The following is a 14,388-nucleotide window of genomic DNA, read 5'->3' on the forward strand; positions in this document are numbered from 1 at the left end:
ACACTGCGGTTAGTTCAGGTTCAGTGGGAGAATTGATTCTCGAACGTGAAGAGGAGAAAAGGTTGGCAGACTCCAGTGGCGGCTGGTGAAAAATATTTTTGGTGGGGCTGATATAGCCTAGTGTATGTCTCCAACTAACCCGGAATAAGAATTCAAATAAACAATTGGACAATACATACAATTTAACAGTAATGATTTAATTTACTATATAATAACAGTAACAGTGATGATTTGGGTCACTGTGACGGGGTTCTTTGGCCTCCAAGAATCCAGTCTCAGTCGGGTTACCGGTGTTGGTGATTTATTGAGCTCAAAAACTCAAAACAGGGTGCAAAAGAAACTAAACATGCACAAGATACTCTGGGCCTCAGCCTCCCTCCAGTTACCAGCAATGTAACAAAGAAACAGAAAACAAAAATTGCCGCTTTTCTTCCCACAGCCCTCATTAAATAGTTTAAGCCCCTCACCTCAGGCTCTCTTATTTCTGATTTCTTCTCATTAATCAGTTTTGTCCATATATTACCTCCACAAACAATTGATGTACAAAAACAAATAATTTTTACAACTTAATTCTTTTACACAGATTCATTGACTTATTCAATTACACCAAACTGGGTTTGAACCCAGCAAAGACGCAGCCAGACTGAAGATGACAAGTCCCCGCATAAACACGTACACACCCACACACCCCACATACCCACACACACACACACACACACACACACACACGGCTAACCCCACTGAAATATTAAGTGTGCACCCTCAATACGCCAGCAGGTAACCAGGACAGCTTGTGTGTTTTAAGTTAATAGAGCTACTGATCTCAGCGCGAGTGTATTGGTCCTCACAAACACAGTATAACAGGAATGTGTGTGTGGCGCGCAAAGTTAGAGAGGTTGTTTTAAGCGACGAGGTGGATTCGTCACTGTCACAATAACCATGAAATGAAATGTTCATATCATACAACAGGGATGTTCTTCTGGCAAACGGGTAGATAAATAAGGATCTCACCGAATTTGGTGGAAGCTGCATCTCGCTCGTTACATTCGCCATCCTTCCTCTAACTGTCTGCACCTGCGCTTGGGTTCAGAAGAGAAGCCTGTAAAAGCGCAGTATTTTCAGCGCCCCAATACCATAAAGTTCCGAGACGCTGATTGGCCATTAAATTCACCTAGCAATAGTACATGATTGACAGATTCTCTGCAAATGTGGGTCAGTCTGATCACAGCCCCCAGAACAGAGACGGTAGGAGTCTGTCTGTGGAAATCCACAAATTAATGACAGTAGATAGGGAAATGTAGTTTATATAATTTGTTTTGCTTATAGTTACACAGTCTAGAGAGTAAAACAGACATTTATGAGTTAATTTCTAAAAATATATTTTACGTTTCTCTCTTCTTATCAGGGAGGGCGGTGCCCCAGCGCCCCCTATGGGCCGGCCGCCACTGGCAGACTCACGTTTCCAGAGATTAGGTTTACTCTTAGACTCCAGCAGGTGAGGAATGTGTTCCAGTGTTTGTTTCATACGGAAGAGGGCGGACAGGGTTACCCAGAATGCGGTTGGTTGTAGATGAACGGAGAAAGACTGACTGCCACTCAGATTTCCTGCGGTATGTGAACGGACTGTTGTGCAGATGAATCCCTTTTTCAGTGTGAAGCTCAAACGTTTCCTCAGCTCGGTTTGAAGCTCAGTTGATCCTTCCAGGGAGAGAAGGTCCGAAAACTCCAGTTTGCAGGATGACTTCCTGCCGAGAGGCAAAGACAAAAGTCAATGGTAACACTCAGGTTGACAAAAACTCAGTTTGACTTACCAAAAGTCAGCATGGCTAGAGTACCCAAAACTGGCAAACACTCTTGCCTCGAGGTAGTGGCAGTCAGCAGCTTAAGAGCACTCCGTTAACGAGGTAACCCCTTGCAGGTGTGTGAGGAGGAGAATCAGAACCAGGCGCCGCCTGGTGGAGTAAGGAAGACAAACACACAAAAACACAGACCACACAGACTGGAGTCCTAACAGACAACATCACTTAGAATATTTTCACAAATCCAATCTTAGTAATGCCTTAGTATAATAAAAAATCTAGCTGTGTTGATTTTTAAGCTACATAAATATTAATGAGAATATTTTTAAAATCCATAATTGCTAATTGAAAATATCTTAGTAAATCCCTACTTAACCAAAGAAATCCTGCTACAATGAATATTTATTAACAGTGTTTAATGCGTTTAAACTAGAATCAGATTAGGAACCTGAGTTTTAAAGCATTTCGTGCTCTGATAAACATTAATGCTTGCTTGGAGTAGATGCCCTACAGTTTTATTCCATGTGTGAATCAGGATTTTTGCTCTCTAATCATTGAATTTAAAATGGGGTCCCTAATAATCAACCAAGTTGATTTAACTTTTTTCATTGAATGATTTATTTTAAATTTACTTTTGTTTAGAAAGTGATAACCTCTCCTGTTCCGTTCTGTTGTTTTTCACTCAGACATCCATCCAGCTTTTGTTGTGAAATCTGTTTATCATCTCAGGTACAAGATTGTATAGCAAGACAAAAGCGGATCATGTCCTCTTTTCAGAGCTTTTCAAACCGTTAAAGTCATCATTACGGTAATGATATATATTCAGTTGAGTTAAAGCTACTGTGTCGTAGATCCATAGGTGGATTAATGACCGGGCCTACCGGGCCCAGGCCCAGGGGGCCAGAGGCCCCAAGGGGCCAGGCCAACTTGGCCCCGCGGCCGCGACCCAAGCAAAACTACTTTTGCAAAAATAATAATCTTAGGCCCCAAGGGGCCAGGGCAACTTTGCCCCGCGGCCACGATCCATAGAGGGTCAGAGGCCCCAGGGGGCCAGGTCAACTTGGCCCCGCGGCCACGATCCATAGACGGTCAGAGGCCCCAAGGGGCCAGGCCAACTTGGCCCCGCGGCCACGACCCACAGAAGGCCAGAGGCCCCAAAGGGCCAGGCCAACTTGGACCCGCGGCCGCAAGCCACAGAAGGCCAGAGGCCCCAAGGGGCCAGGTCAACTTGGCCCCGCGGCCACGATCCATGGAGGGTAAGAGGCCCCAAGCGGCAAGGTCAAGTTGGCCCCGCGGCTGCGACCCACAGAGGGCCTGAGGTCCTAAGGGGTCAGGCCAACTTGGCCCCGCGGCCATGATCCATAGAGGGCCAGAGGCCCCGAGGGGTCAGGCCAACTTGGCCCCGATCCATAGAGGGTCAGAGGCCCCAAGGGGCCAGGCCAACTTGGCCCCGCGGCCACGACCAACAGAGGCCCCAAGGGGCCAGGCAAAATTGGCCCCGCGGCCATGATCCACAGAGGGCCAGAGGCTCTCAATCATTATTATCAAAGCTAATTCTCAAATTGGATGGATCACACAACCTCACTCACATATTCTTTATCAATTATGAAAGGTTGTTTCTGAATTTTGATCACAGAACTTAATGCAAATATTCTTGATTGATTGACAAAGCTCATTCTCAAATTTTGATTACACAACCTTACTCTGACAAATTATCATTATCAAAAAGCTCTATCTCGAATTTGGATCACAGAATCTCACTCAAGTATTCTTAGCTGTGCCCCTCCCCCATCAAGTCTTTCATAAACCGGTCTGTTCTTTTAGAATCTCCTCATTTGGTATTTTGAACTCGTGAGAGACTGCTCAAAATTTGGTTTCCTTTCCCTCAGTTCAGACTCAGAGATAATTTGAAATCATTCAACAAGAAGTTTAACGCGCGCATACACACACACACACACACACTTGAGTTGAGCATTACTTGGAAATTCTTATATTTTCCATTTATGCTGTTACTATCAGCATCTTCCCATTTTGTCCTTTTCTTTCGAAAAAGTTTACAGTCTGACATTTGTCACTGCTGTCAGTTAATAACTTTTTGGTCTTTGACCCATTTTGTCATTTTCTCGATTCGATCGTCACTGACCACTCTCTCCTGTCTGGCAGACATCGTTGCTGCCATCATAGCTAGCAAGCTGCCTGCAGATAGCAACATTTTGGTGTCCTTTGTGAAAATATTTAGATAGAAGACAAAAGTGCACAAAGTTGTACAATTATTATCTTTTCAAAATATTTGTTTCACTGTCAGTGTGATTGACCGACTTTGCCGCTAGATTTCGTGTCTTTTGGCCATACCTGGCTATCGACTAAAAACATCATTTAGCGACTTTTTGGTTGTGAAGATAAGTGGTAAAAGCAGATCTGCCTGTTGGTCTTCCCACATTTTGCCATTTGGTACTTTGCACTCTTGCTGGTCACTCCAAGGCATTTGTCCCTGCCTTCAGCTAGTCACTTGGCTCTTTTGGAATATATTTCACTGTAATTGGCTCTCTCTCTCTTTCTCCTCAGTACAAATCAGTCTGTTCCCTTGCCATTTAGACATTTTCTTGATTCGATCATCACTGACCACTCTGCTCTCCTGCTGTCTATCAGACGAATCAGTTGATTCTCTGCTCTCAATTGTCTATGCTAGTAAGCTGTTATTCTCTGCTTTGGAGTGTTGATGCTGGGTTTCTAGTTTTCTAAATCACCTCACACACTTGAAGGAAGCAGCACCGATCATAAACACACAAACAAACTCACACACACACACACACACACACACACATAGTTGGTTTATCTGTTGTGATAGGCAAAGAGCCAATGTGCAAAGAAAGAAGGGAAATATGGATCATAAACGTTTAAGTGGAGGAGCTAGAAAAAAAATTCAGCAAGAAAAGAAAAAAAAGGAATCAGTTTTACTTGAGAGTGTTCCAAATATGTCCAGCTTCTTCAGTACAAAGACATCTGCTGAAAGCAATTCTATAAATGCTACTGCAAATTCAGCTAAGGTTAGCAATGCACCTGAGCTAGCATGTAGCTCCCAAGATCCTGAGACCACTACAAGTGTAGACACTGAACCAAATGCTTCTGATGCTTATGATTCAACCAATTCAGCAGTAGCCAGTTGCTCGGATGAATGTGAGGTCACTGCACCTCTGGACAGCATAGAAAATGAGCTGAATCTTTCTTCAACACCATCTACAGTGACAACTCTACCTAGTGATCCCGCTAAATGGGCTGAGACCCTCACTGAGTCAATGAAGGAAGTTCTTATTCAAAGAGGTGCAAAATCATTTCACAACCGTCACAGCCATTATCCAGCTTCTGTGAGGAACATTGGGCTAGGAGGCAAAACCCGATGCCTAAACAATGAACATTTTACTTCACACTTGCCCAATGGACAACGAGTACAAAGAGAGTGGCTGATGTACTCTCCCTCTACTGGTAATGTTTACTGCTTTGCATGCAAACTGTTTTCCCCAAAAACGCATTCTTTTGTGACAGCCTATTGTGATTGGAAACACTCAGAAAGATTTGGTGAACATGAGCGAAGTGCTGAGCACATAACCTGCATGCAAGCAGTCTTGAACCGCGCCAAAGGTGCCACAGTTGATGCAGACCTGTTCAAACAGTTTCAGGCAGAGAGCAGCTATTGGAGGCAGGTGTTACAAAGAGTTGTTGCAGTCATTAAATTCCTTGAAGAAAGGGGCCTTGCATTTAGGGGTAAAAATGAATCGTTAGGTTCTCCTCTCAATGGGAACTACCTTGGTATTCGGGAGGTCCTGGCTGAATTTGATCCCTTTCTAAAGGATCACATCAGAAAGTTTGGGCAGATGGGTCGAGGTAATACCTCATATCTGTCCTCCACCATTTGTGAGGAATTCATTGAATTGATGGGTGCAAAAACCAAACAGGCTATAGCAGATGAACTGCAAGCAAGCAAATACTACTCTATCATTGTGGATTCAACCCCAGATTTATCTCATGTGGACCAATTGACATTCATATTCCGTTTTGTTAGCAAAGAGGGCAGTGTTGTTGAACGCTTTGTGGGTTTTGAGCCCATTACTAGCCATACAGGTGAAAGTTTGGCTAACTGTGTCATGTCTGTGTTGGAAAATCTCGGGTTAGAGCTGTCAAATTGCAGGGGGCAGGCTTATGATAATGCCAGCAACATGTCAGGGAGGTATAATGGGTTGCAGGCTCACTTAAAGAAAAGCAACCCATTAATACACTATATTCCATGTGCAGCTCACTCTTTGAATTTGGTGGGAGTCAACAGCATTGACAGATGTGGAAATGAAGTCTCTAAGTATTTTGACTTGATTCAGTCTATTTACAACTTCACAACTGCATCCACACACCGATGGGACAGGGTATTTGGCAATTCCAACATAGATCTCACACTTAAAGCTTTATCCAACACGCGTTGGAGTTGCCGTGCAGAATCTACCAAAGCACTGTGGCAGAACTACAGTAAAATAAAAGCAGCACTACAGGTTATTTCCACTGACGACACAGAGAAACGAGACACACGAACTGAAGCTGACAGTCTAGTGCGGAAGCTGGATTCACTTGAGATGGCCTTCATGGCAGGCTTTTGGGACACTGTTCTGTCCAGATTTCAGGCCACAAGTCTGCAACTTCAAAAAGCAGACATGGACCTTGGTACAGCAGTTAGATTGCTGGAATCTCTGCGCACCTTTGTTCTCTCCCAAAGAGATCTATTTGATCATTTTGAGCAGAAAGCCTTAAACATGTTGGGTGGCACCCCATCTTACAGGGCTGAACGGACGAGGAAACGTAAAAAGTTTGCTGATGAATCGTGCTTGAGGGAAGGCAACTGTTTCAAATAGAGACATTTATTGCCTCTATTGATCAACTGAGTTCAAGCCTTAATCACCGTCTGGAGGCCTACAAACATCTGAACAATTTGTTCAGTGTCCTTTTCTCTTTGGATACAGAGTCCAATGCTTCAGTCCTTCACAAGGCCAAGATTCTCACTGAATCATACCCATCTGACCTCAATAAAAGTCTTGGACAGGAGCTTATACAGTTAAAATCTTTTATACAGCTCAACAACACTGATGAGGAGAGGACCCCTTCAGGACTGCTCAAAACAATAATACATTTTGGACTACAGCCTACGTTTCCTAATACATACATTGCGCTACAGATTTTTCTCACTCTACCGGTCAGTAACTGTGAGGGAGAACGCTCATTCTCTCTTTTGTCAAGAGTAAAAAATGAGCTGCGCACAAGAATGACTCAGAAAAGATTAAATGCGTTATCTCTAATGGCAATTGAGAGTGAGCTGACAAGAGAGTTGGACTTCAATGATGTGGTGGATGATTTTGCAAAATTGAAAGCACGAAAGAAACCCCTTGCTTAAAGGTGCACTGTGTAAGATTTTTAGGTTATTTCCAGAATTCACCCATTCACTAATGTTAGGCTACCTGTTTTCATGAATACTTACCACCACCATAAAATTCTAAGTATCCATTATGACTTGGAGAATTGCACTTTCGCCATTTCTGGGAAGTGTCACCTGGATTGTGAAGATAGGATTGACTTTAGGCAGAAGCTTGGTGCTTTCTCTGGCAAACTGAACCTCAAGCTTCATTCTCTGCAGCTTTGCATTCTTGTGCAGACTTTCATCCACAAGGAACTTTTCAACTTCCCCACTATCGTGAAGGGGCCATCAAAAGATTTCAGTGTGTCCAGCATGTCTAGTCTCTTACTCTCCTTTCTTTGAGCCATCTCTTGTTTCTCATCTGCCCTACTCTCGAATTTTGCCTTCATGAATTTACTCCAGTTGAGTTCAACCTCCCTTTTTGCTTGTGCTGCTGCCTTGAAACCTCTGAAGCTCCTGGCACTTCTGTAAAATTATTGACCTATTGACTGCGTTCAGTGTGCCCAACTTCTTCAGTTTGTAGTCCACCTTGCCACATTGTCTCTCCATCCCAATGTTGTGCACAGGGGTGCCATCAATGTTACTAGCCTGTTCACTGACAGGGTCCATTGGGAAGGTCTCCTCATCCATCCTCTGCCTGGCCAGGACAGTCTTCAGATGGGGCAGCATGAGATCTGTCAGCTGCTTCACTTCATCCAAGTATTCGGCAGCCACGTCTGACACTGAGTTCAGGACATGTCCAGTGCCTGTCCAGCCACTATAGCATTCTTGGAAATGGGCTATCTTGACCTGCATGCAGCCCTTGTACCATGAACTGGCCTACACCTTTCTTTGTGGTGCTCTCCGATGCATGTTATCATTTTACCTTTCTCCTTCTCCTCAAGCTTAACCACAAATAGATACAGACTTTGAGCCTCAATTTGCTGCACAGCTGCCGTTATGCCAAAGTGTTTTCCTAAGATATTATTTTATTTTTAATGATAGAAGGGAGGAAAAGGGGGCAAAAATCATGTCCGATTTAGTTTTTTGGGTGGGGTGGGGGGTTTATTTCATGATAGCTACCAACTTCCAATACATAATATCTCTCAAATGACCCAATGCACCATCACTGAAGTGGGCATAATCATTTTCCAAAATGTTTATTTTTAGGCCATTTATCCCCTCCCCCTGTGTCTGTGTGAAACCTGTGCTTGTCAGTGTCTGTGTGGTATACCTAATAGTGTGTGTGCAGTATGTGCACTCTTCTGTACAGGACAGTGTGCATGTCTGTTCACAGTATACAGTATTTCTTGCATAGCGTGTGTGTGCGCCCGCACGTGCCGGGGGTTGAGGGGCCAAGACCATGTCAGGCCCAGTGGGCCAAAATTTCTTAATCCGCCCCTGCGTAGATCTAAGCCTAATGGACCTCCTGTTAGACGTAATTATGTCTCTACTGTGAGTTTGTTTGCCTGTATCCCTTTTCCATTTTCAGTCAGCATACTAAAAATTCATTTCAACAATTTCAGCCTGTTATATCACGCCATTTTCACATTCAGCAAACATTATTAGAATATTAAATGTTAAAGGTCAGACTTTAAACATTGTAACTGAAAAGCTGTTTGTACTGATTTTCCAGTTCACGTGCTGCAAAGGAGGTTCTGAAAAAACTAAAAGGCAAGACTTTGACATGTAGCAAATGGTTGCTGGAACAGATTTATTAAAACTTAAAATAATAAATGAATAAATCCCAGATATTTTAAAAAGCCTGGCTCTTATTCAATCAGAACTCCCTACGTCATTTTGGGGGATCCTAAATGGTTCTCAGGTTAGAATGGATGTAAACTTCTTTGCATTCTAGTTAATCTATTTTTAGTGAGATGTGCCTACAAAACCTCCAGGTTAGCTGCCCAGGTGAAATTTAACTCAGATTCTGAAACACCACAGTTGGGGGGCAGCAGTTTCTACTGCAAACTCTCCTTAGATGATGGAGTTCCTCCCATTTCATTACCAAGGGTAAAGGTGTAATTTTCGGGGGATTTCGTAGCATAACGATGACATATAGCAATATTTCATTAGTAAAAGAGATTGATATGGTGTTTTTAAATGGCAATATATCAGCATATGAAGATATTGTGATATTTTAATGTATCAATATTTTTTCCCTCGTCTTTAGAAGTTTTTTAAGTCTGTAAAAAATAAGTTTTTGAGGAAGAAGAAGAAGAAGTATTTTTTATTTTATTTTTAGACTTTAGAAACTCAGAAGCTGATCAAATATCGGGTTAAATATCGGTGGGGTGGCCGATGTCCGATATTCAGTTTCAAGGCCGATACAGGCCGATACCGATAGAGGGCCGATTATATTGTGCATTCTTAGTCTTTTTGGTTTGTTTGGTCTTTCTTCATCATGACAGACAGGCTCAAGCTCCAACTTTATGATACGCCAGTGGGTTCCTCGCATCCTATCTGCAGTCCTCGATACAACACCTCTCAATGCAGTAATTACGCAAACAAATGTAATGAGACAGAGACTGAATCTAAATAAACCAAGAGTTAGTGACTTTTTGATTGGTTTATTGAAAGGGTTAATCTGAAAGCGGGGCTGAATGTGTGTGGGCAAACAGGCTGCAGGTAGACAGGCAGGCAGATTGAGGGAGGTTTACCAGTTAGATCCAGGACGGAGAGGCAGGCAGTTTAGCAGAGATTTTCCGAGTCAGAGGTCCAGAGAGAGGGGAGCAGGCAGGCCGATCAGAACGACACAGAGATCCGGGGATCCAGAGGCAGAGCAGAGAGGGTAATCAGGCAGGCACAATCAAACAGGGGTCGGGCAGGCTCGGAGTCAGGAGGCAGATCGGGTCAAAAACAGATAGGCGGTCAGGTACTCTTTTAGATGCTGGACTATTCGTAGTAGGTTGGCTTGAGATAATCTGACACAGAGGATTTATCTGATGGGGTTTTTAAAATGCTGGAAACAGGTGACTCCGGTCAGAGATGATTGCAGATGGGTGGAGCAGAGCAGGTGTATGGACTGTGATCAGGCCAGAATCAGTGCAGAAACCATTACAACAAAAATGGCGGCAGCCAAAACATTTAGGAACTTATGTGCCTGGATAGCGTCCTCCCTGCATCCTCCCAGATCGCACTGCGGTCTTTTGATTCCATTTATTGATAAGCGGAGAAGTTCTTGTTGTGAAAAGGTGAAGAGATCCGTGAATTGCAAAGCCGGACACGCCGGAAAAGCTGCAAAATGAATCAGCTGACTGTAAATAGGAGATGATGTGGTCTACTCATGCATTCTTTGTCATCAGAGATGCGAGCCACAGATGAACCGTGCCGAGCCCTACTGTTTAACTATAACTAAATTTAGCGCGTTTCGGTTGCATCTGGCACAGTCCAGTATAGTTGCATTCCATTTACACTCAGCAGTAATCTCGGCTACCATGCTCGGATCGTTCCGTGAACAGTTTAAAAAAACTAATGTAAATGGGGTATTAAGGTAGCTTTAGGAAGTATCACCAGTCAGCGTACTAAATGTGCGTAGAAATCGGCTACGCATTGAAGCTACTATGGGAGTTAGCATGTCAAAGTGATAGTAGCTACAAGTGACAAGCACCTGGCTAACCACTTTTTTCCAGTGATATTTTCTATTGATAGCAGAAATGAAAACCTGTGGTAGGAGTTTATAAAAGATTGGACGTTCATATCTAAAATAAGATTATATTTAACTAAACAGTGTTAGAAAATTCACAGAAGTGCTAAACAAAAACAGTTTTAAAGTGTCAGCAGGGAGCTCTGATGGTTTTAGGCACCTTTAAAACTACTGTACTGCCAAAACTAGGGAGTGATTTATTTTACCTTATTTATTTATTTATTTATTTAAATTAGAACATTGCACGTTTATTAACATATCAGCTTTAAGCATCAAACCTACTATACCTTTATAAAAACATAGTGTGTACAAAATTTCTCCTACTTCATGTCATCCACTGCTTTATAACTTTTCTGTAATGATTGATGTAAAAAAAAAAAAAGGCAAATGATTGTAACATCTTTTTCTCATATCACTGTCTTTGTATCAACATCATTTTATCATTTTATCTTTCAAAAACAGGTACACAACATGACCAATGTATTCATATTCTAACTGTCCCACTGCTGAACTTTATTAGATACAACCTGTAATTTTCATATTTGTTTTGTCTTGAGATGATTAAATGACTTAAAAAAAAACTGTTATCCATATAGCTTTGTGTTTTCAATGATCTATTAAATTATTAGATCATTTCCCAGCAGCTATATTTTTTGGAGTTGTAGGTTTTCAAGATCAAGATTTTACTTTGAACAAATGCAAATGGCTGCCAAACCATATATTAACTTATCTACCTCGCCAACATATAATGATATGCTATCAGACTTGAATGTTTAGTGTGACAAAAAAGGTTGGTATGAGGAGCTATTTTTACCTTTTCAACATCCACAATCAGGAGGATGATGAAAAGAGGAGGTTAAAATCAGGAAGGCCAGCTCTGTGATTGGATGCCCTCTGAACTCAGTGCAGGAGGTAGGAAACAAAAGAATCTTAACTAAATGAATATCTCTGCTGGATAATGTCTCCCACCCCATGCATGAAGCTGTTGCAGTGCTGGACAGCTCCTTCAGTGACAGACTGCTGCACCCTAAATGCACCATGGTGCGTTATCACAGATCCTTCCTCCCTGCAGACTTCATAACCACCACTGTTCCCAACAACCTCAATAAGTTGTTGCATTCTTGTCGATTTTGCACAGTTTCTACCTTAGTCAGTGAAATAACATGCTGCTGTCATTTTTTCACATCTCCAAGGTCCACATTTGTGTGACCATTTTTTCTATAATCTTTTTGCTGCTGTAATCACCAGATTTTCCCCATTATGGGACAATAAAGGGATTTTCTATTCTATTATATTCTATTCTAAAGTAGAACCCCAGTCGGCCTTTGAACCCCAGTTGGCCTCAGCAGATGGCCGCTCACACTGAGCCTGGTTCTGCTGGAGGTTTCTTCGTGTTAAAAGGGAGTTTTTCCTCTCCACTGTCGCTACAAGCATGCTTAGAGTGAGGTATTGCCTTTGGGTCGATGCGACCAACTGGTTTTCCTAAGATCGAAAACTTTGAATCAATCTGACTGGATGATCTAGTTGAATTGTAAAGTGCCTTGAGATGACATGTGTTGTGAATTGGCGCTATAGAAATAAACTGAATTGATTTAATTAAAATCCAGATTACCGTACTCACTTTATATTGAGGAACCTGAACAGAGTGGCTTATTTTTTCACCAATTCCCTGCAACAACTTATTAATGCTATCTATGCTCCAACTGATTGCCTTCAATGATTATTAGATGAAGCCTTTTCTGTCCTACCATCACAAATACAAACTGGAACTGGAACTATAGCGCCAAATCACAACACAAGTCATCTCAAGGCACTTTACAGTTCAACCAGATCATCTAGTCAAATTGATTAAAAGTTTTCTATCTAAGGAAAACCAGTTAATTGCGTTGACTCATTGACTCAAATACAATCCCTCACACTAAGGATGCTTGTAGCCACAGTGGAGAGGAAAAACTCCCTTTTAACATGAAGAAACCTCCAGCAGAACCAGGCTCAGTGTGAGCGGCCATCTGCTGAGGCCGACTGGGGTTCAAGGAGACAGAAGCAGAGACACAAAAAGCAGCTGTAAAAGGCGGCCCCGTCCAGGAAACACACAGCCAGACAGACGAGCTCCGAGCCAGCTCCCATGCCAGAGGACGAAGAGAGCACATCCACTCAGTCACGGTCAGAGAAACAGGACCACACTGGAAAACAGGCCGATCTCCAGCATCTACAAACAAGGGTGTTGATGGAAGCAGCACAGCCGACGTTTCTCTCCAGGATGGTGTCACAGCCAAACAGGAACAGACGAGGCAAAGCTACTCTGAGGAAAAGCAGAGAGAGCAGAACGTTAGAGATTGAACTAACAGATTCTGCAGAGTGGGAGAATAGAGATAGAATGAAGCAGAATGATGCAATGGGGGTCCCTATGTCCTCCATAAGTCTAAACCTATAGCAGCTTAACTATAGAGATAGATCAGGATAACCTGAGCCACTCTAACTAGAAGCTTTATCAAAAAGGAACGTTTTAAGCCTAGCCTTAAAAGTAGACAGGGTGTCTGCCTCACGGACCAAAACTGGTAGTTGGTTCCACAGGAGAGGAAACAGGTTCTAATTTCTGTTGATTAATCACATCAAATAGACATTGATAGTAAGATTGGATAGCATAGAAAATTCATTCATGCCTGCATTCATGACAGTGTCTGTTTGCCTTGTGAGCAAAGCTCCACCAATCACTCTACATTCCCACCCTCACCTATGGTCAGAACCTGGGTCATGATGGAAAGAACAAGATCCCTGGCCCAGGAAAACTTTGGGCCAGATGGTGCATGTGAAGAGAAAAAAAGTTTAATGATCGAAGACAAAAAAAACGAAATAATAACTTTTAAAAAACCCTGACAATAAATGCATGTTAGGCTGTTTTTCCTCATTTTTTATGCCTACATTTTTAAAATCAACTCCCCTTTAGGACCTCTTTGCTATCTCTCTGTTTCTGATAGAATTCAGAAAATGCAGCAACCTGATCCTCTGAGGGAAATCTGATGCAGAGACAAAAGAAATAAAAAATAAATGATAGTAGAGCACAGAAGTGCTTGCACCAAACCTCAGCTCCCTCAGTCTTTGATGCTTTCCCAATGTCACTGGCCTTATCGTTTTAGGTCATGCAGTTGTTCGAACACATGTACAAAACTACATTTCTTACTGTGGCTTGGACTTAATAAAAGAGGCATCAGAAAAATTTGGATAGCTAAAAGCAGTGGGACCGGATCTATGAGGAAGAACATTAGGTCAATGGTTCATCTTACTACAAGCCAGATCACATAAATCAAAGTTTTCTTTCCCTCCATGGACCATAAAGTCATTTAACAGTGACATACAACCTCTCTCAGCAAACTCATAGCTTCCTTTGAAATTAAGTTTTGTGTGAACTGGTCGGAGCTTGATCAGATTTTTTTTTTTCTTTAGTAGATCACATTTTTCCTTTTGGTAAACATGTATATTGGTTTTTGCCGACTATAGATGTTTTTTAAATA

Source organism: Cyprinodon tularosa, unplaced genomic scaffold (genome assembly GCF_016077235.1).
Source record: "Cyprinodon tularosa strain WSP-4 unplaced genomic scaffold, ASM1607723v1 ctg338, whole genome shotgun sequence".
NCBI classification, from domain to species: domain Eukaryota; kingdom Metazoa; phylum Chordata; class Actinopteri; order Cyprinodontiformes; family Cyprinodontidae; genus Cyprinodon; species Cyprinodon tularosa.